This window comes from Oryx dammah, unplaced genomic scaffold (genome assembly GCF_014754425.2).
Source record: "Oryx dammah isolate SB20612 unplaced genomic scaffold, SCBI_Odam_1.1 HiC_scaffold_13, whole genome shotgun sequence".
Taxonomy (NCBI): Eukaryota; Metazoa; Chordata; class Mammalia; order Artiodactyla; family Bovidae; genus Oryx; species Oryx dammah.
In genome coordinates, this window is record NW_024070197.1 from 15,944,715 (window position 1) to 15,966,760 (window position 22,046).

Consider the following 22,046-nt stretch of genomic DNA (forward strand, 5'->3'; position numbering starts at 1 on the left):
GCTGGCAGAGGCAAGTCCAGCGTGAGGCCAGGTCCCTGGTAACGTACCGGGAGGGCAGCTGGCACTGAGGACGTCCTGACGGTAAGACACTTAAAAAATGGAAAAGAGGTTTCTAACAGTGTAGGGAGGATTGTCGAGAACTGGAATTTGTTTGTGTATCGTCCCTGTGTCTCTGTGTGTGTGCCGGCACTGTCCTTGTGAGTCTCATTGTTATTTGTGTTCCTTGTGGCCATGGGGCAATCTACTCCTACACCGTTGTCTCTGATAACTGACCACTTCTCTGATTTCAAGTCTAGAGCACAGAATCTATCATTGCTGGTGAAGAAAAGCAAGTTAGTAACTTTTTGTTCTGCCGAGTGGCCTGCTTTTGATGTCGGCTGGCCACAAGAAGGCACCTTCAGCCTGCCTACTATTCGAGCGGTCAAAGAGAAGGTGCTCACTCCCGGTCCTGCCGGGCACCCAGACCAGGCTCCCTATATTCTGGTCTGGCAGGATCTAATGAAAAACCCGCCGGGATGGCTTAAACCCTTTGTCCTTGCTCCTCCCAAACCGCCCCATCCCTCCTCCCCGACTGTAACCTCGCCAGGCCCACAGGTGCTAGTCATGCAAGCTTCCGAAGAGAAAGAAAAGAAGGACGAAAAGCAGCCGAAACCAGTGTTCCAGCAATCTTCTCTGTATCCTAATCTGATAGACCTGGAGACTGAATTGTCCTCACCCCCTTATGCGGATCCACATCCGCCCTTGCTTGCACAGGTCCCACAGGTTTCATCAGGAGAAACCCAGAGGGGAACCAAGCCTTCGGCTCCTCTCCGAGAAGGAGGCCCCGCCCAGGGAATTCGGGGAAAGACAAGGGGAATAGCCAACATGGCGGAGGAAGAAGACCCGGAAGTTCCCGCCTCCACTGTTGGGGCATTTCCGGTTTGGGCGGGGCCAGCCAGGGAGGACGGAGACCAGACATATCAATATTGGCCCTTCTCCACTAGTGATCTTTATAACTGGAAGACCCAGACTCCTTCATTTTCTGAAAGACCGCAGGGACTTATTGATCTTTTAGAGTCTATTCTTTTCACTCACAATCCCACTTGGGATGATTGTCAGCAATTGTTATAGGTGCTTTTTACTACAGAGGAACGCGAACGGATCCTGTCAGAAGCCCGGAAGAATGTGCCCGGGATAGATGGGAGGCCCACAATACAGCCTAACCTTATTGAGGAGGGGTTCCCTTTGGTGCGACCCAGCTGGGACTTTGAACACGCTGAAGGTAGGGAGCGTCTCCGGGTGTACCCCAAGACTCTTATGGCCGGCCTTAGAGTGGCCGCCAGGAAGCCAACAAATTTGGCAAAAATAAATTCGGTAAGGCAGGAGCCAAATGAGAGCCCAGCAGCTTTCCTTGAAAGACTAATGGAGGCTTTTAGACAATATACCCCTATGGACCCACAAGCAGATGAGTCATGAGCGGCTGTTATGTTAGCATCTGTGAATCAGGCAGCCCCCGATATTAGAAGAAAGCTACAAAAGGTCAAGAGGTTAAATGAGCAATCCCTGCAGGATCTAGTGAGGGCAACAGAGAGAGTTTTTAATCATAGAGAGACCCCGGAAGAAAGAGAGGACCACATTAGAAGGGAAGAAAGGGAATTTAGAGCTGAAGAAAACCGTAAAAATCAAAAAGAACTGGCCCAGATATTTTTTGCTGGGGTTAAAAACAAGGGCAAGGTCCAAAAAGGGAAAAAGATGGACTCAAAAATTGAAGAAAAAACAGTAAGGCCTAAACTTGAAAGGAACCAATATGCACTTTGTAAAGAGTTTAGACATTGGAAAGATAAATGCCCCAAGAAAAATCTGAAAGAGAGGCCCAGGACCTCCAAGAACGAGACCCCTTCTCCAGAAAGTCATATCCTCTATGCGGAAGAGGATAGTGACTAGGGGGGGTCAAAGCTCGGCACCCCTCCCCGAGTCCTGGGTAACCATAAATGTGCAGGGGAAACCGGTTGGCTTCATGGTGGACACAGGAGCCCAATACTCAGTTCTAAACCAAAAGGATGGACCCGTGTCTAAGAAAAGCAGTTGGGTGCAGGGAGCAACCAGGACTAAACGATATGGATGGACCACAAAACGGCATGTAAACTTGGGGGCCCACCAGGTGACCCACTCTTTCCTGGTGATACCTGAATGTCCGGCACCCTTGCTAGGAAGAAACTTGTCGTCTAAGGTAAATGCCCAAATTCATTTCGACCATGGACAGGTGTCAGTCCTGGATGGGACCAGACATCCTCTTCAAGTTCTGTCTCTGGCATTAAACGATGAATACAGACTCTATCTGCCGGAGGCCCCAACAACAATAAGCCCTGATGTACAGTTAGTTATGGGTTCAGAAATACCCTCAGGCCTGGGCAGAAACAGCAGGGATGAGACTAGCCAAACAGCAGCCTCCTATCATCATCGAGCTAAAGGCCAATGCTTTTCCAGTGAGGGTAAGACAATATCCCATGAGTCAAGAGGCTAGACAAGGAATTACACCTCATATACAGCGCCTCATGAAAGCAGGGATCCTAAAAAGGTGCCGGTCCCCATGGAACATTCCCCTGTTGCCCATGAAAAAGCCTGGGGGAACTGATTTCAGACCAGTTCAGGATCTCCATGAAGTCAACAAACGGGTGAATGATATTCATCCCACAGTCCCCAACCCTTACACACTACTAAGCAGCTTACCTCCAAACTATGTCTGGTATACTGTCTTAGACTTGAAAGATGCCTTTTTCAGTTTGCCCCTCGCCCCCGCAAGCCAAGAGATCTTTGCCTTCGAATGGCAAGACAGTGGCCAGACCCCTGTACAACTGACATGGACTCGCTTACCACAGGGTTTCAAAAATTCACCCACGCTGTTCATTGAGGCCCTGGATGAAGACCTCCGTGAGTATCGGGTTGAGCACCCTACTATTGTTTTACTGCAGTATGTCGATGACCTCATGCTGGCAGCAACTACAGAAACGAGCTGCCAAGAGGCAACAGGTGATCTTCTTCAGACCTTGGGGACTTTGGGTTACAGGGCCAGTGCCAAGAAGGGCCAAATCGCCAAACAAGAGGTCACATACCTCGGTTACAAAATAAAACAGGGCCAAAGATGGCTAACACAGGCCATGAAAGAAACCATTCTCCAGATCCCTGAGCCAGCTAACCCTAGACAAGTGAGAGAGTTCCTAGGAACTATGGGGTTATTGCCGGTTATGGATCTTGGGGTTTGCAGAAAAGGCAAGGCCCTTATATGAAGGGACAAAAGAAAATAAAGACTGAAAATGGACTGAGCAATTGAAAAAGGCCTTCCAGGAGCTAAGGCGAGCCTTGCTGGAAGCTCCTGCCCTTGCCCTCCCTGACCCATCTAAGCCTTTTCAATTATTTATAGATGAAAAAACGAGGTATAGGAAAAGGGGTACTAACACAGAAATGGGGACCCTGGAAGTGGCCTATAGCTTACCTCTCCAAGAGGCTGGACCCAGTGGCAACAGGGTGGCCACCTTGTCTCCGTATCATCGCGGCCACCGCCCTCTTGGTCCACGATGCTGATAAACTGACTTATGGACAGAAACTCTTGGTCTACACTCCTCATGCCATAGAGATAATTCTAAATCAGCCCCCAGGTAAATGGATTTCTAATGCCCGATTGACACACTATCAGGCCTTGCTGCTCGACACCCCACGGATACATTTCCAAACGCCTTGTTCTTTAAATCCGGCTACTCTTTTGGCCAATCCAGAGGGGGATGGCCCCCTCCACAACTGTGATGAAATACTGGCCGGGGTAACAGCAATACGAAAGGACTTAACGGATATGCCACTGGACAACAATGAACTAATATGGTTTACAGATGGGAGCAATTATATAAAAGATGGACAGAGACGGGCGGGAACCACAATAGTAAATGACTCTGGACAGACAGTATGGGCTGAGGCCCTTCCCCCAGGCACCTCCGCACAAAAGGCAGAATTAATTGCCTTAATTCAAGCACTAGAGAGGGCCAAAGGAAAGAGAATAACCATTTACACTGACAGTCGCTATGCCTTTGGCACGGTGCACATCCAGGGCCCTATATATCGGGAACGGGGGTTTTAACTGCTGAAGGAAAAGAAATTAAAAATTTGCCTGAAATCCGTAGACTTTTGGAGGCTATACAGATGCCTTGGGCTATGTCAGTAGTTCACATACCTGGACACCAGAAGGGTGAAAACCCTACGGTACGAGGAAATCGCGCCGCCGACCTGGCAGCTCGAAAGGCAGCTGATGAAGACTACATCACCCCTGTGCTGGCGATAGGACTTCCCCCTCCAGGTATGGGAACCTTGCCCCCGTCCCCCAAGTATTCATCTTCTGACCTTGCCTGGATCCAGGAAAACGCCAACCTTCAAAAAGGTGAAGATAGATGGTACCGAGACTTAGACGGCTACTTGATACTCCCCACCCATTTGGGATGGCAACTATGTGAACATTTACACTTGACTACTCATCTGGGAGAGAAAAGACTCTGAAGCTCCTTCAAACTGCGCGACTGCAATTCCCCCGGCACCAAACAGCTGTAAGAGATATAATGCATGCTGGTAAGGCATGCCAACAGATGAAACCAGGGAAAGGACAACACGGGACTGAGGTATCGGGGAGAAGGACCAGCGCAACACTGGGAGATAGATTTCACCGAGGTAAGGCCAGGCAAGTATGGTTATTGGTACTTGTTAGTCTTGGTAGATACCTTTTCGGGTGGGTAGAAGCTTTTCCTACAAAGGGAGAAACCGCGATGGTAGTGGCGAAAAAGATTTTAGAAGAAATGGTTCCCAGGTTTGGTCTGCCAGTGACCATTGGCTCTGATAATGGACCTGCTTTCGTGAGTCAAATAGTTCAGAGCCTTGCCCTAGCTCTGGGGACCAAATAGAAGTTACGTTGTGAATACAGTCCACAGAGCTCAGGGCAAGTTGAAAGAATGAATCGGACCCTAAAAAACTTAAACCAAATTGGCTATAGAGACTGGCAGGGACTGGGTGACCCTCCTTCCCTTCGCTCTCTTCCGTGCACATAATACTCCTTATCTACTTAATCTAACCCCATTTGAAATTCTATATGGGAGACCTCCCCCTGTCTGTCCAATCTTAGAAGGAAAGAAACTACCGCCCCCCACGCTGAGGCAATTCCAAGAGGCCTTGATGGCCTTAGGTAAGGTGCATTCTCGTGTTTGGAAATTGCTTCGAGAAATACACATAGGTCAAAATAAAGGGACTATCCCCTCCCATGATATTGGCCCAGGAGATTAGATATGGGTCAGAAGGCACCACACCAAGGCACTAAAACCTAGATGGAAGGGTCCTTATGTTGTTCTTCTTACCACCCCAACTGCCCTAAAGGTCGACGGTATCGGGCCTTGGGCGCATTGCAACCACATACGTCAAGCCACCCCAGCAGAACAAGAAGACGCCAGAAAAGAATGGGAAGCCTCTCTACACCCATCCAACCCCCTCAAGCTGAGGCTCTGCCGCCAACAGGACCACGACAAGTCGTCCAGACAGTCCTGTAGATGACCATGCTGCTCTGCTCGGAGGCTGCCATCGTGAGCCCGCATCAACCCGTCAGGATCACCTGGAAGCTGCAAAATGGACTAACACGTGAGATGCTCAACTCAACCACTGCAATACATCCACCAAATACATGGTGGCCAGACTTGTACTTTGATCTTAGACCAGTAGTAAATGTGCCTTGGGCTAGGGGTTTTCTCCAGATGCAAGGGTTCTGGGCATGCCTAGGCCACCAGAAAACTAACTGGAAGACTTGTGGGAAAACACAAGATTATTTTTGTAAATCATGGGATTGCGTTACTTCTAATGATGGGCCTTGGTGCTGGGAAATACACAAAAATAGTCAGAGAGTCTATGGCCAAGGTGAGAGAGGGACTAACCCAACGTAAATGAGAACGCGAGGCCCAACAAGGGTTATTCAAGTCCTGGTTTCAACAGTCCCCTTGGTTGACTACTCTGATCTCCACGTTGCTGGGGCCCCTGCTAATGCTTTTACTGATGCTGACTTTTGGTCCATGTATTATTAATAGACTTATAGCCTTTGTAAAAAAACGTATAAACACAGTGCAGCTGTTTGTGCTTCGGCAACAATATCAAACTGTGTCTCAAAATCAAGAGGAAGATTCCTCTATATGATCTAAGGACAGGGGGGAATGTTAGGGGTCAAACTCCGGCCATGACAGGCTCAGCAAGGTATATTCGGCACAGGACCTAAGTCATGTCTTCCTAACAGAGCATCCCTTGACCAAATTAGGAAAACTCCCCATATACACCAACCAAAAGGGACAGGATATGCGCTCATCCTGCCTGGCCAATCATGTAACGCCAGCTACCCCTGTAATTGAGACAAAGAACTGCCTGTATATAAGCAGCCATACTCCTTTGTTCAGGGCTCTTGTCGGATTCCACTGTGTGGGATGAGACTTGGGCCCTAGTGCACTAGAAATAAAACTCCCTTCCTGCCTTTGCATTACTGTGGTGGACTTGTTCTCTCGGTCGGTATGGAGATACGGGCTCGGTGCGTAACTGTGGCATTACAAGAGGGTCTGGAAGACAGTTCCCCTATAAGTTAGGAGCAGTCTGGAATGAAAGTTTGGGGAGTTGCAACTGTAGGGTAGGCAGAGAAGCCTGCCAGAGACTTAGATTTAAGACGAAGGGCAGAGGGGTAGATGATGTGGAGAAAGAAACGTGAAGGATGGAGGCTGGGAGAAAGAAAATGAAAGAGCGGGAGAAGGAGAAAGGTAAAGTGGATGCGGGGAACGGAAAGAGAAGACAGCAGGGGGAAAGACCAAGAAGGAGAAGGAATAGAGAGGTAAAAGGGAAGGTGAAAGAAAAGCTGGAAAGAGAAAAGCAGATGGGAAACACAAAGAGGTGTAAACGCATATGGGTTAACAGCAGACACGAGAGGGCCGTTTCAGGTTTCCAGCACCAAAAGTAGCAGTTTTCCAAAACAAAATAGGGTCTGAGACACTGATGCTGTGAGTGTGTCTTACCAAGAATTACTTGACTAAGATTCAAAGTGTGAAGCAGCCGTTCTCATTCGTTAGGTACTAAGAGCAACTTCAGTTCAGTTCAGTCGCTCAGTCGTGTCTGACTCTTTGCGACCCGGTGAATCGCAGGACGCCAGGCCAAGATCATGGCATCTGGTCCCATCACTTCATGGGAAATAGATGAGGAAACAGTGGAAACAGTGTCAGGCCTCCCTATCCATCACCAACTCCCAGAGTTCACTCAAACTCACGTCCATCGAGTCGGTGATGCCATCCAGCCATCTCATCCTCTGTCCCCTTCTCCTCCTGCCCCCAATCCCTCCCAGCATCAGGGTCTTTTCCAATGAGTCAACTCTTCGCATGAGGTGGCCAAAGTATTGGAGTTTCAGCTTTAGCATCACTCCTTACGAAGAAATCCCAGGGCTGATCTCCTTTAGAATGGACTGGTTGGATCTCCTTGCAGTCCAAGGGATTCTTCAGCCAGACGGAAACAGCATAACTAACCTTCTCTCAGGCACAGTCTCCACAGCTGTGAGTTCAAAGTGCAGCGTGTGCGCAAACACACTCACGCTCACGCATGCGCAGAGTAATACATACGCGCGTGCGCACGCACTCACATGGTCACACACAGTATCAGGGTGTCTCATTGTTCCGCTGTTTCAGAGCAGTTGACCCTGTGGGTTCGAGATGCCCAAGTTGCCTACAGGCAGCAGTGTCCCGCTGACCCTGGCGTGGCAAAAACCGACCGCAATGTCCTGCAGGTGGAGATAGGCTTCGAGAGGTGGCCAGCAAGGCCCGCGGAGCCCCAGAGGAATGCTGAATGACGGACAAGGTTGGAGAAGGCCTCTGACCACAAGAGGACGCGGGTCTCTGAGAACTGCCCTGGCAGGAGAATGGCCCCCGGCCCAGCTGCCTTCCCATGACCCCAACGCAAGCCCGAGGGCTTCGGGCCTGACTTGGAGCAAGTGCAGCCTCTGTTTGGGGAAGGGGTGCCCAGCGCGCGGGCAGCCAATTAAGAGGGTATGGCAAACCCAGCTGGGTGTTTATGGATGTGTGTACAGCAAAGGAAACAGTCCACGATAGCCTCTGACAAACGCGTAATCCCAAAGTCTTATCTGGATGCCTATACATTTATGTAAGATCTCTTTGCATCTGTGGCTCTCAGTCGCCTGGCTGCAGAACTTGACTATGATAGGCCGAAAGACATGCGATATCCTGTACATCAAAAGAGGAGAAGGCTGCCTTCAGAGAAACCTGCCCTTCTTTTTTGGATTCATTTAAGAGAGTCTTGTCCCAATCCTACAACTGAAACATTTTTATTCCAGCATGTGGTGTGGAATGCCGTGGTCTGTAAATAGGGGGAAAGAAAGCACTTCTTTCACAGTTTGGAGAAAATGGAAGAGTATGATCAGGAAACAGAAAATAGGTACTATTCATGTTGGATCTTCTGAAGCCAGTTTTTAGAAAAATCTTGATTGATGCAGACTCTTTTTTTTTTTTCTATTTGTGTATCTTGCATTTTATTTTTTTTTTAATTTTTATTTTTACTTTATTTTGCAGACTCTTTTGTCTTCATTGGGGAAAGTATCTTTTATCTTTGCCTCACTACAAAAAAATGGTTTTACAAGAATAGAGCTTGACTCAGCAACTTGCAAATAGCAAAGTCCATGGATATTAACCAAGTTGAGAAAAGAAAGAACCATAAGATCCAAGTTTCTAAATTTAACACCTGGAAAATTGGTGTCCTGAGTCTTCACTGGGGCTCCTGGGTTCACTGCCCACATGATGTTTATTAGATCTGTTCCTCTGCTGAATTAACAATTTCCTAACCTTGCATGATTCAGGAAGTGAGCCAATCTGATCAAGATGCATTATTCTTTTAGTGTTCTATTGATACTATTCATGAATAGTCTATTTAGGATTTTTTTCCGTCAGTATTCATAAGTGAGATTGCTATATGCGCTGTTGTGTAGTCTTTCTTGGCTTTTAAAATAGGTACACTCACTTTATACAAAGAATTTAAAAGCTCCATTAATTTGTGTGTGTGTGTGCTCTGAGATACTTTAAAATGCATGGGGAAGGTAAATGATGTTACTGGTTCCAACAGAAGCAGAGACCTCCCACCCATTGACCCCAGGCTTTGCCATTGGACTTAACCTGGCCAGTGAAATGTGAGCCATAGTGATGAGTGTCACTTCTGGACAAAAATTTGGAGAGCGTGTGTAGTTCCATCATTTCTATGTTCCGTCTTGCCACAGGAATGGCATGTCCCAAGAAGGCAAGGCTTCTTCAGGGTTGAATTGAGGAAGATACATGGAACAGAATCACTGCTGACCCAGGGCAGATGGTAAGTAAAACATAAATTCTGGGGACATCTGGTACAAGATTCCACATGCCCTGGGGCAACTAAACCCATAGGTCACAACTAGTGAGCCCGAGGGCCTAGAGCTAGTGCTCTGCAACGGGAGAAACCACTGCAATGAGACGCCTGTGCACCACCATGGGGAGTGGCCTCCGCTCACCACAACTAGAGAAAGCCCACATATAGCAGTGAAGACCCAGTGCAGCCAAAACACAAATAAAAGTTTTAAAAATAATAATAAACTCTGTTGTCATAAACCATTGAGATTTGGGTGATTTTTATTACCAAAGCAAATTACCACTTATTCCTGGTTCACAGGAGGAAGTGTGAGCTGGAGCCCTTAGGGCAGCCAGCCTCACTCCCAGGAGCAGTAGCCTCCCGTCATTTGGAGCCACATAAAACTTTCTTAGACTAAGGATGGAAAAAACTGGAGTACTTGGAATTCTCTGGTGGTCCAGTGGCTAAGACTCCACACTCCCAGTGCAGGAAGCCTGAGTTTCATCCCCAGTCAGGGAGCTAGATCCCACATGCCTCAACTAAGCATTTGCATGCTGCACCTAAAGATCCTGCATGCTGCAACGAAGACTTGGCACAGCCAAATAAATACTTCCTAGTGGAATGTCTGTGTTATGATCCAGCGTTGCAGCATGGTTCCTGAGAAAGCCTTCAGTCATAGAGAGAGGAGGCTCTGGAATGGGGTTGGTGTGGAGGGGTGGCTTGAAAAATCCCCATCAGATGCCCCCTTAAAAAGGCTTCTCCTCAGCACTCCAAGACACAGAAGGGATCTTACTCAGACGATGCCTGCCAGCCTGGTGAGACGGGCGCTAGGGCTGGGACCCTCTGCCTACCCCTCCCCTTTCTCTGAGGACCTTTAACCACAGCTCCAAGAAGAAGAGAGGTGAGTGTGCGTCCCATTGCGTGCCTGTTGTTATATTGTCTTGTGACTGACCTGGGTATGGGCTGACGGTTATTCCCTCTGCCTCAGACAGAGAGAGGTGGGTTGGTGTGAATGTGCCTGTAACCTCTCATCCCTTCCACCTCAGCCTGGGCCAGACCAGGTGCCCTTCACCCTCTGTTCCCTGTGGGAACATTCCAGCCTTCAGGAGAAAACTGAGCAGGCTCATTCCCAGCACCAACATCTACTGCGTGCACACAACTGAGGGGGACTGAAGGTGGACAGCTGGCACCCAATTGATGGGCCAGGTTAATGCTAATAAATACCCAACATTTTCATTGAGCTTAATAAGTTCTGTGCTGTGTTACAAGGACATGACATGAGTTAACTGACTTATTCCTCACAACACCCCTGTGAGGTAGGTGCTGTGAATATTACATCAATTTCATACCTAAAGCACCTGAGTCACAGAGCTATTAAGTCAGTTGCAGGTTGTTACACAAATGAGCCACACCAATTCCCCAGCACAGTCACAGTGCGAAGGAGGAGCTGCACCCCAGCAGGCTCAGACTTTTTCCGCTTTCTCCACATCCTGGTGAATTCCTGCTCTCCAGATGCTTCATCATCACTTTTTATCCCCATCCTTGAGCTGAGTTTCATGAGTCCTCAAATAGGGAGGAGCAGGGGAGAGTCCACAGCCTGACTTTGAGTGATGGACAGTCATTTGAGCAAGTCTTCCTGAGCTTGGAGTCATCACATAGCCTAGGAGGTGTGGGATAGGGAGGCTGTGAGAACTGCGTGAGCTGTATCTGTCCCCAAGGCTGCCGTAGCTATCACAGACTGGGCAGCTTATAAGAAGTTTATTTTCTCATAGCTCTGGAGGCTGAAGTCCAAGATTAAGGGTGGTTCAGTGGTAAAGAACCTGCCTGCCAATGCAAGAGACATGGGTTCAATCCCTGGGTCAGGAAGATCCCTGGAGAAAGAAATGGCCACCCACTCCAGCATTCTTGTCTGGGAAATCCCATGGACAGAGAAGCCTAGCGGGCTACAGTCCACAGGGTTGAAAGAGTCAGCCATGACTGAGCGACTAAACAACAACATAATTACATAGTACATCCCTGGGACAGAGAAGGGTCTAAGTAACACACGGACACACACACACACACACCTACCCTTTGTCATTACATGTGCAACAGAAGTCATCCACAGGGAGGTGGGATGGCAGCAAAAGCGTTCAAGAGAGCCTCAGGACTCCTTGGTGGTCCAGTGGTTAAGACTCTGCACTTCCAATCCAGAGGCCACAGGTTTGATCCCTGGTCAGGGAACTAAGATCCCACATGGCCCAAAAAGAGAGAGAGAAAAAAGAGCCTCTCGGTCTCTGCTATGAGAGCTGTCTCCACGGCTTTGCACTGAGACTCCCAGGAAAAAAATCTGTACTTTCTGTGGAAGAAGCGCTCAATGGTTTGCTCTGGGCAGGACGCTCCAGCACTGCAGCTGGACGTAGGAATGTTTTAGAAGGAAAACCATCCTCAGAGGTGAGACTTCCAGGGTTCAGCCTCGGTTGTTTCTAATGCAGTTACAGTAGTGAATCCTGTCTCCCAGCATTGGTTGTATTCACTAATGTTTATAAAGAAAAGCATTTGTGGGACTTCTCTGGTGGTCCAGTTGTTAGGACTTGGGACTTTCATGCCATGGGCCCAGGTTCAGTCCCTGATCAGGGAACTAGGATTCCACACTCTGCACAGCACGGCCAAAAAAGAAAAAGAAAAGCGTTTTTGAAACCTTAATATGTCTGGAAGAAAGTGAGAACAGAGTCTCTCCTGGCTGTGGAGAACCATCAGTCTCCTGCAGGATTATGGTTTTCTAGACAGTGGAATTGATAGGGACAGAGTAAAGGGACAAAGCAGATAATTTAAATAGTTAATTCCACTAAACGATTATAAGTAGAAAAAATATGGGAGACCCCTGTAAGTTAGTGATTACTCAAGAAATCAGGTTCGGGGCTTCACTGGTGGCTCAGTGGTAAAGAATCTGCCTGCCAATGCAGGAGACACGTGCCTCACCTACTGAGTCTGTCTGTGCTTGAGAGGCAGGGAGCTGCAACTACTGAACCCACTGGACACAACTAGTAAAGCCTGTTTGCCTGGAGCCCATATGCTGCAGCTAGAGAAGCCACGGCAATGAGAAGCCCACATGCTACAGTGAAGAGTAGCCCTTAGTTGCCACAACTAGAGAAAGCCTGGGCAGCAACAGAAGCCCAGTTCAGCCAAAAATAAATAAGTGAAAGAGAAGACACTTTCTTTAAAAGGGAAAGAAAGCAGTTTTGCTTAACCACAAAACCAGGCAGGCTTGCTTAGCAACAGAAGCACAAGACATGGCCCCAAACAATAAGACACCAGTGCCCTGAGCCCCACAGCCTGCCCAGTGAGCTCAGTAAGTTAAATGATCCCTAGGACACTCTCTCTGCACACATGAAAAACAAAAATGTATGGACCTGGTTTGACCAGGTAGGGACAAGAAAACTCCCCTGCTCAACTTGGAGGAGGAGCTGATGGTGGAAGCATGACATCTAATCAAGAATGACAAGTTCTTCTCCCCTTCCTTTGATTATAAAACTGTGGGCTTCCCTGGTGGCTCAGGTGGTAAAGAATCTGCCTGTTGTGCAGGAGACCTGGGTTCAATCCCTGGGTGGGGAAGATCCCCTGGAAGAGGGCATGGCAACCCACTCCAGTATTCTTGCCTAGAGAATTCCATGGGCAGAGGAGCGTGGTGGGCTACACTCCATGGGATCCAAAGAGTAGGATACAACTGAGAGACTAACACACACAAGACGGTAGCCCAGTAAGTCCTCAGGGGGGTGGCATTTCTCACTCGCCCACTTGTAAACCTCACAAGGGTCCTAGTCTAATAAATCACTTCTTACCTCTCACTTTGCCTTTGGCTGAATTCTTTTCTGCACTGAGACATAAAGGACTGTGGTACCGTACAGAGCTCTTCGGAGCCCCCTATAACAACAACCAAATGGTTTCAGAGTCATGTCGAGCACAACTGAAATTCTACTTTGTAAGCTTTGTGGTCTTACAGGCTAGACATGCAAGCAAAATGCCAACTTTCTTTAATATACCTGGTGAAGGAAAAAGCAGGTTAAAAACAACAACAATGTATTAAGTAATGATTTGCCAGGAAACACAATGCCCCTTACATTGTAAAAGTTGCATTAAAAGAGAATGATTCTGGGAATATTGAGGGCCTTGCTTTTACGAAAGAATATGTCCCAAGAATGTTAGTTCCTTCATCCACAAATACATACTTTGTGTCAGAAACTGTTAAAGGTACCTGAATAAACAAGGGCTGGGGAATGTAGGTGTGACATAGTTCATTGTATATCAGTTGGCCAAAATTGTGGCTGGATTAGGAACCATCAGAAATGAAGGCAACAGGGGACTTCCCTGGTGGTCCAGTGGATGAGACTCCGAGCCCTCAGTGCAGTGCTGGATCCCACATGCCACAACTAAAAAGAACCCACAGGTTGAAATTAAGACATGGCACAGCCAAATAAATAAATATTAAATTAAAAAAGAAATGAAGGCAACATAACTGAATTAACAAATGAGTAGATATTCTCATTAGCTTTCAAACAAAACTTGCAGGGTGATTGCAAGAGTTTGGTTAGTACCATGGTTCTAACCTTGGCTATGCATTAACATTTCCTAAAGAGCTCTTAAAAACCCCAGTCCCAGGCTGCTTCTGACAATAATCAAGTCAGAATCTCGAGAAGAGGGATATGGGCACCAGCAAAGCTCCTGGTGACTCCAGTGTGCAGACAAGACTGAGAACCAGTGGGTTAGAAGAATAATTTGTCGCAGGATTGATGTTATTACATGAGCATAGTCATAGGCTCCACAAGAGATGCTGGGAAAGTTTGGGAAAACGCTCATCAGAGTGAGTGTAGTCTGGGCTTCCCTGGTGGCTCGGTCGGTAAAGAATCTGCCTGTAATGTGGGAGAGCCGGGTTCAACCACTGGGCTGGAGAAGATCCCCTGGAGAAAGGAATGGCAACCCACTCCAGTATTCTTGCCTGGAGAATTACATGGACAGAGGAGCCTAGCGGGCTACAATCTGTGAGTTGCAAAGAGTGTAGCCTAATTTGAACCAGCCCAGTAGAATGAATGAGACCAGCTTGCACTTCATTTTCCTCGGTGAAACATAAAGGGGAAAAAAGGTTAAGAATGTTTCGCCTAATTTTTTTGCCTATTTGAAGACAGTGAGCCAGTAGATTCTGAATGGTAAGATCAGCTCCAGTTCAGAGGAGACTTTCAGAAATAGTGCATCTCAAAACACATCCAAAATTTCAGAAAAGACTTCCACTTGACAAGTTAATGAGAGAGGAAGCACTTGATCAACTACTCTGACATAATCTCCAAAAAACACTCATAGGAAGACATGAACAGTGGTTGACAGCTTGCCTAGAATTTTCTCAGTGTCAACAATTTCAGAAGTCCTCAGGAAATCTGGGGCTTCCCTGGTGGCTCAGTGGTTAAAGCGTCTGCCTGGAATGCTGGAAACTCGGGTTCGATCCCTGGGTCGGGAAGATCCCCTGGAGAAGGAAATGGCAACCCACCCCAGTACTCTTGCCTGGAGAATCCGATGGAGAGAGTAGTCTGGTAGGCTACAGACCACGGGGTCGCGAAGAGCCGGACACGACTGAGCGACTTCACTTTCAGCAACTCTGAGAAGTCCCTTTAACTCCTTTCAGCCCTGTTTCTATCAAGAATTTGACTTGGCTGCCCTCTAGAGGGCAGAAGACTGACCCCAGGGTGACCAGTCCTGGGAAATGATGGCTGAACTCCACCACCTAGTGGTCCTAACTGGAGTGTGGCTTCTGGACAGCCATTTCTAGGATCCTCTGAGGACTAAACTCTGCTTGGAGGTTTCTATCATTTATTTTGCATTATTTTCGCCCGTGCCGGGTCGTCGCTGCGGCGTGGGCTTTGCTCGGCGCGCGAGTGCGGGTTTGCCGTTGCGGTGGCTTCTCTTCCTGTGGACACGGGCTCTAGGCTGCTCGGGCTTCAGTGCTTGCAGCACATGGGTTCAGTAGTTGTGGTTCCCGGGCTTAGCAGCTCCTCGGCCTGTGGAGTCTTCCCAGACCAGGGGCTGTACCCGCGTCTCCTGCATTGGCAGGCGGATTCTTTACCACTGAGCCACCGGGGAAACCCTTTATTTTATTTCATTTCATGTTGCACCTCATGGCTTGGGGAATCATAGTTCCCTGACCAGGGACTGAACCCAGGTGCTTGGTTGGCAGTCAAAGCATAGAGTCCTAACCACTGGACCATCAGGGAATTCCCCCTATTTAGTGGTTTATGTGCAAACTTATCTCTCCAAGGTTTATTCACAGTAGTGACTTGGAAGAAAGGATATATATATATATATAAATCAAACTCGGACAGCAGAAGAATGTTACCAAAAATATGAGCTACCTTTGTAGCTCACCAGTGATTTCCCTGGTGGCTCAGTCAGTAAAGAGTCCTCCTGCAATGTGGAAGACCTGGGTCAGGAAGATCCCCTGGAGAAGGAAATGGCAACCCACTCCAATATTCTTACCTGGAGAAGTCCATGGACAGAGGACCCTGGTGGGCTACAAGTTCATGGGGTCGCAAAGAGTCGGACACAACTGAGTGACTAACTTTCACTTTCACCTTTGTGGGCTAGAGATTAAAACAAAATGGCCATCTTTTTTTTAAATTTTTTTATTGAAGTATACTTGATGACCACCTTTTAAAAATGTACCTTTTGTACTTGCCTGGTGGGTCAGTGGTTAAGAATCTATCTGCTATGTAGGGGACACTGGTTCAATCCCTGGTCCCAGGGGATCCCACATGCCTCAGGGCAACTAAGCCCGAGTGCCACAAATACTGAGGCCTCAAGCCTAGAGCCCACACTCAGCAGAAGTCATCGTAATGAGAAGCCTGCGCGCCATAACAAAGAGTAGCCCCGAGCAGTCTCATGTGCCACAACTAGAGAAAGTCCAGGCAGCAGCCAAAAATAAATAAAATATATTCGTTTTGAAGAAGAGTCAGGTCATCAATCTAATAAATGCTTATTGATTGGTCAGAAGCTCCGTGTGACCTCAATAATTTGTTTAGAATTGGGGTGAAGAAAGAAGTTGTCATGCTATGCTGGAAAAATTTTTTCTGTGGAAAGAAAGAACTTATTATTTTAGTTGGTAAATGAGGATTAAGCATTTCCTCTATATCAGACACCATTATCAGTGCTCAAGTAGGAGTGCAGCAGAAACTGCTTAGCAAGTTAGTAAACTGGCCTCTACTGTGGGTGGGTTGGGAGCAAAGAGGAATGAAGATAATATAATGAATTAACATCATGGGAATCTTGACTATGTCACTGTTCATCTGCTTAGCTATCGGACAGTATGACTGAAACTATCGCAAGGATTTGGTTAGAAAATAACTTGTGGGCTTCCCTGGTGACTCAGTGGTAAAGACTCCGCCTGCCAGTGCAGGAGACACGGGTTCGATCCCTGGTCCCAGAAGATCGCACCCGCCATGGAGCAAAGGAGCCCACGTGTCACAACTATTGAGCCTGCGCCCTAGAGCTTGGGAGCCGCAGCTACTGAGGCCTGAGCCCTAGAACCCATGCTCCCCAAAAGAAGCCGCCACACCGTGAGGAGCTTAGCCACCACAACTAGAGAAAAGCCCATGCATCAGTGAAGACCCAGCCCAGCCAAACATAGATAATAAATAAATACCATTTTTAAAAAGAGAGACAGAAGGAAGCAATGTGACCACGGCAGAGAGACGGACGTGATAGAGCCGCAAGGCAAGGAAGGTCAACAACCACCAGAAACCGGAAGAGGTAAGAGGGTGCCTTCTCCCATGAGGTCTCAGAGAGAGTACAGCGCTGCTAAACAGCTTGATTTCAGACTCCTGGCCTCCAGAACTGTGAGAGGATACGCTGCTGTTGTGTTCAACCATCCAGTTTGTGCTCATCTGTTATGGCAGCCTAGGGATATTAATACAATTACCAACCTTGGCTCACATCAACTAGGCGAGAAGACTGCCCTGGCGGTCCATGTTTAGGACTCTGAGCTTTTATTGCCAAGCACCCGGGTTTGGGGAACTAAGTTCCTACAAGCCACAGCTCAGCCAAAAGAAAAAAAAAAAAAATCAACCACGTGCTATCAGAGAGCAAGCTCTGTGAAGGTTTCTGGCGACTGCACTGTTAATACTAAATGTTCTGACTTAGTCACTGAGCCCCCTACATGTAAAGCAAATAAGTCTCATGTTCAAGTACTCGATAGGGGCTTCCCTGGTAGCTCGGTGGTAAAGAACATGCGTTCAGTCGTTGTGTCTCCAATGCAGGAGACACAGGTTTGATCCCTGGTCAGGAAAGATCTCACATGCTGTGGAGCAAAACTAAGCCGGAGGACCGCCGCTATTGAGCCTGTGCGCTAAGGCCTGGGAGCCACAGCTTCTGAAGTCCTCGAGCCTGGAGCCCGTGCTCGGCAACCGGCGAAGCCATGGCAACGGGAAGCCCGAGCACCGCAACTAGAGAAAAGGCCGCGTAGCAACGAAGACCCGGCACAGCCAAAGATAAAACAAACAAACTTGGTTTTATAAAAAAGACTGGGTAAGACTGAAGTTCTTTATAAATGATGGGCCTTTGCTGTGTCTATATTCTTTCTCTGATAACAACAGCAGATAGAGAAACAAGACAAGGAAATGAAACAGAAATATCTGCATTTAGAAGAAAACCGCAGTAGGCTATGGAAGATGTTTGTCACTGTGGTTTTGTATCAGTATTTCCCGTATAATGTCACTATTTTGAAGGGAAAAGAAAGTAATTTTGGTGTAATTAGAAAGAATTCATTGTTGGGCTCAAGGGCTTCCCAGGCAGCACTAGTCGTAAAGAACTCGCCTGTCAATGCAGGAGACATAAGAGACATGGGTTCGATCCCTGGCTTGGGAGGATCCCCTGGAGGAGGGCATGGCAACCCACTCCAGTATTTCTGCCTCAAGAATCCCATGGACAGAGGAGCCTCAGGAGGGGGGTGAGCTACAGTTCATAGGGTCGCACAGAGTCAGACACAACGGAAGCAGCTTAGCACGCAGGCATACGGCAGATCAATATCCTAATCCCATTGTTGGCAATAGCAAGTCACAAATAAGAAGAGATGAATTTGTGAAACTCAAAACAAGTTGAGTCTCTCTAGATCCTGAGGACAGCTGTCATAGTTACTGGGCTGTCACATGTCCTGCAGAAATATTGTGTCCTAGGCAGTAGATGAATGGTATGGGTTATTTTCTTTGGTAGCTTCAGAGGTTTTACAAGATACAGATGAAAGGAAACCAAAAATGATACAGATAAAAGTAAAGCAAGATACTCATTTTCTTTGCACACCCGTTGGATAAGATATTTTGAACCTATTGAGTGAATTTTTGGGAGTTCCATATCATTCATTTAGTTTGGGGGATTTCAGTTCAGTTCAGTTCAGTCGCTCAGTCGTGTCCGACTCTGCGACCCCATGAACCACAGCATGCCAGGACTCCCTGTCCATCACCAACTCCCAGAGTCCACCCAAACCCATGTCCATCGAGTCGGTGATGCCATCCAACCATCTCATCCTCTGTCGTCCCCTTCTCCTCCTGCCCTCAATCTTTCCCAGCATCAGGGTCTTTTCAAATGAGTCAGCTCTTCACATCAGGTGGCCAAAGTATTGGAGTTTCAGCTTCAACATCCTTCCAATGAACACCCAGGACTGATCTCCTTTAGGATGGACTGATTGCATCTCCTTGCAGTCCAAGGGACTCTCAAGAGTCTTCTCTAACACCACAGTTCAAAAGCATCAATTCTTCGGCACTCAGCTTTCTTCACAGTCCAACTCTCACATCCATACATGACCACTGGAAAAACCATAGCCTTGACTAGACGGACCTTTGTTAGCAAAGTAATGTCTCTACTTTTGAATATGTTGTCTAGGTAGGTCATAACTTTCCTTCCAAGGAGTAAGCGTCTTTTAATTTCATGGCTGCAATCACCATCCACAGTGATTTTGGAGCCCCCAAAAATAAAGTCTGACACTGTTTCCACTGTTTCCCCATCTATTTCCCATGAAATGATGGGACCAGATGCCATGATCTTCGTTTTCTGAATGTTGAGCTTTAAGCCAACTTTTTCACTCTCCTCTTTCACTTTCATCAAGAGGCTTTTTAGTTCCTTTTCACTTTCTGCTATAAGGGTGGTGTCATCTGCATATCTGAGGTTATTGATATTTCTCCCGGCAATCTTGATTCCAGCTTGTGCTTCATCCAGCCCAGCGTTTCTCATGATGTACTCTGCATATAAGTTAAATAAGCAGGGTGACGATATACAGCCTTGAAGTACTCCTTTTCCCATTTAGAACCAGTCTGTTGTTCCATGTCCAGTTCTAACTGTTGCTTCCTGACCTGCATACAGGTTTCTCAAGAGGCAGGTCAGGTGGTCTGGTATGTCCATCTCTTTCAGAATTAGGCTTCAAAGGAGCTTCAGCATTATCGGACACCTTGGTATGTGAAAGTCAGTGGTGGGGAAGAGGGAGCTTAACTTCACTCTGATTCAACATATATTTTTTGAGTTCCCACTACATAAAAAATTAGAAAACACTGTGTGGGATGCTAAAATAGACAGAAGATGAAAATAGACCCCAATTTTATGCCATCACAAGAATTAACTTGCAATGGGGACTTCCATCGTGGGTCAATGGCTAAGACTGTGAACTCCTAGTGCAGGGGGCCTGGGTTCGATCCCTGGTCAGGGAACCAGATCCCACATGCCACAACTAAGGGTTCACATGCTGCAGTGAAATATCCCACGTGCCACAACTAAAAAAGCCTGCATCCCACTACTAAAGAGGCCACATGCCCCAACGAATATTCTGCACACCACAACTAAGACCCAGCACAGCCAAATAAATAAAATAAAATTTTAAAATTAACTTGTGATGGATTAAAGACTTAAACATGAAACCACAGAAGTCCTAGAAGGAAGCACAGGGAAAGAGCACCTTGACATTGATCTTGGCAATAATTTGTTTGGATATGATTCCAAAAGCAAAGAAATATGAGTAAGTGGGATTACATAAAACTAGAAAGCTTCTGTACAGACTCACAAATATAGAGAACAAGTAAGTGATTACCAATGCAGGCATGGAGGAAGAGAGGGAGATACAAACCATTAGGAATAAGATAAGTTCAAGGATGTACTATACAACATGGGGGGTATAGTCAATATTTTGTAATAACTGTAAATGAGAAGTAAGCTTGAAAATTGCATAAAAATTAAAATTTTAAATAAATAAGTAGCTCCCACAGAGCAAAAGTAACACTCAACAAAATGAAAAGGCAATCCATGGAATGGAAGAAAATATTTGCAAACCATCTATCTGATAAGGGGTTAATGTCCAAAATATATAAGGGACTCATACAACTCAATTGTGAAAAAAGACAACAAATCCAATTTTTAGATGAGCAGAGCACTTGGACGAACATTTTTCTAAAGGAGAAATACAAATGGCCAAGAAGTACACGAAAAGATGCTCAGCATCACTTATCACTGGGAAATGCAAGTCAAAATCACAGTGAGGTATCTCCTCACACTTGTTAGAATAGTTATAATCAAGAAGACAAGAAATAACAAGTGTTGGCAAGGATGTGGAGAAAAGGGAACCCTTGTTCACTCTTGGTGAGAATGTAAAGTGGTATAGCCACAATGGAAACAGTATGAAGCGTTCTTAAAAAAATAAAACAAAAATGGTACTACTCTATGATCCAGCAATCCCACTTCTGTGTATACAACCAACAGAAATGAAATCAAGATCTCAAAGAGGTGTCTGTATATTCTATATATATGTTGTATATATACACATATAGAGAGAGATAGAGAGAAAGAAAGAGGAAAACAGTAGGATGGGAAAGACTAGAGCTCTCTTCAAGAAAATTGGCACCATCATGGGAACATTTCATGCAAGAATGGGCACAATAAAGGACAGAAACGGTAAGGACCTAACAGATGCAGAAGACTAATAAGAGGTGGCAAGAATACACCAGAAGAACTATAACGAAAACCTGTCTTAATGACCCAGATAACCACGATGGTGTGGTCACTCACCTGGAGTTTGACATTCTGGAATCTGAAGTCAGGTGGGCCTTAGGAAGCCTTACTACAAACAAGGCTAGTGGAGGTCATGGAATTCCAGTTGAGCTATTTAAAATCCTAAAAGATGATGCTGATAAAGTGCTGCACTCAATATGTCAGCAGAGTTGGAAAACTCAGCAATGACCACAGGACTGGAAAAGGTCAGTTTTCATTCCAATCGCAAAGAAGGGCAATGCCAAAGAATGTTCAAACTACCATACAACTGCTCTCACTTCACATGCTAGTAAGGTTGTGCTCAAAATCCTTCAAACTAGGCTTCAGCAGTATGTGAACCGAGAACTTCCAGATGTACAAGCTAGGTTTAGAAAAGACAGAGGAACCAGAGATAAAATTGCCAACATTCGTTGGATCATAGAGAAAACAAGGGAATTCCAGAAAAACATCTACTTCTGTTTCACTGACTATGCTAAATCCTTTGACTGTGGATCACAACAAACTGGAAAATTCTTACAGAGATAGGAATACCAGGCCACCTTACCTGTCTCCTGAGAAACCTGTATGCCAGTCAAGAAGCAAGAGTTAGAACCTTACGTGGA

General features: G+C 46.6%; 1 long non-coding RNA gene, 1 other non-coding gene and 1 pseudogene across 2 annotated transcripts; all 3 read left to right on the plus strand.

Annotated features, from left to right (window-relative positions):
- Nucleotides 1-231: 231 nt before the first annotated feature.
- On the plus strand, nt 232-5,772 carry LOC120873279 (annotated as a pseudogene).
- A 720-nt stretch (nt 5,773-6,492) lies between these two features.
- On the plus strand, nt 6,493-16,024 carry LOC120872476. The gene is made up of 3 exons (XR_005723261.1): nt 6,493-6,581; nt 9,671-9,676; nt 16,012-16,024. It is a non-coding gene; the product is annotated as an uncharacterized LOC120872476 (long non-coding RNA).
- On the plus strand, nt 11,553-11,625 carry TRNAG-UCC. The gene has a single exon. It is a non-coding gene; the product is annotated as a tRNA-Gly (tRNA).
- Nucleotides 16,025-22,046: the final 6,022 nt, after the last annotated feature.